A 1,099-nucleotide genomic window follows, 5' to 3' on the forward strand; every position below is an offset into this window, starting at 1 on the left:
TATTTGTTAATTTATTTCTTTATATAATTTAATTAGTTATTATCTTTATAAAAAATATTGATATATTTTTTGCATTTTTATATGATATTTTCAAATTTATATTTTATTCAAAAATAAAAACATTATCGTTTTCTCAAAATCATATAAAATCGTATTATATCGACATGGATAAAAAATAAAACTAAACATTGAAATGAAAATGTGTCTCGATGCATTGCACAAGTAGCCTTCTAGTTCTCTAAAATAGAGAAAGTAGTAGAGAGAATGTAAGTTTAAGATAAGAGAGAGAAATAATTTTTTTTAAATAAAATAAACATTTTAATAATATAACAATTTTGAAAATTTCAAGATAGGAAACTTTATTGGAGTTGAATGTATATTTTTGTTTAAGAGATTTTAAAGTTTCATTCTTTATTTTGAAGAATTCGAATTTGTTGGTGATGCTTTAAGATTATATTCAACAAATTCTCTGATTAATACTAGAAGGGTACTCGCACAATGCAGCGAGATATATCTCAATTTTAATGTTCTGTGTTTTATTATTTGTCTATGTATATGTTATAGTACGATTTTATGTGTTTTTAAGAAAATAATAATGATTTTATTTTTGAATAAAATATAAATTTAAATTTTTTTATCAATGTTAATATAAAATTAACTATTTAAGAATTCTCATTTTTTATGTAATTTATTTAATTTTTTATTATAATTTAACTAGAAGGGTACTCGCGCAATGCAGCGAGATGCATCTCGATTTTAATGTTCTATTTTATTCTTTATCTCTGTCGATATTATAATACGATTTTTTATGTGTTTTTAAGAAAGCAATAATGATTTTATTTTTAGATAAAATATAATTTTGAAAATGTCATAAAAATTTGAAAATATATATCAATGTTAATATCAAATCAACTGTTTAAAAGTTCTCAATTTTTATGTAATTTCTTTAATTTATTTTGTTTTAATATAATATAATTTAAGTTCAATAACGAAATAATTTATTTTTGGTTTAATAATATAACATCTTATAAATATAATAATTAAGTATTCTGTTAGAACTCAATGATTATCCTAATTATATTTTATATTTTTTATATTT

The sequence above is a fragment of the Cynara cardunculus genome, assembly GCF_001531365.2.
Source record: "Cynara cardunculus var. scolymus isolate 2C chromosome LG 2, CcrdV1, whole genome shotgun sequence".
NCBI classification, from domain to species: Eukaryota; Viridiplantae; Streptophyta; class Magnoliopsida; order Asterales; family Asteraceae; genus Cynara; species Cynara cardunculus.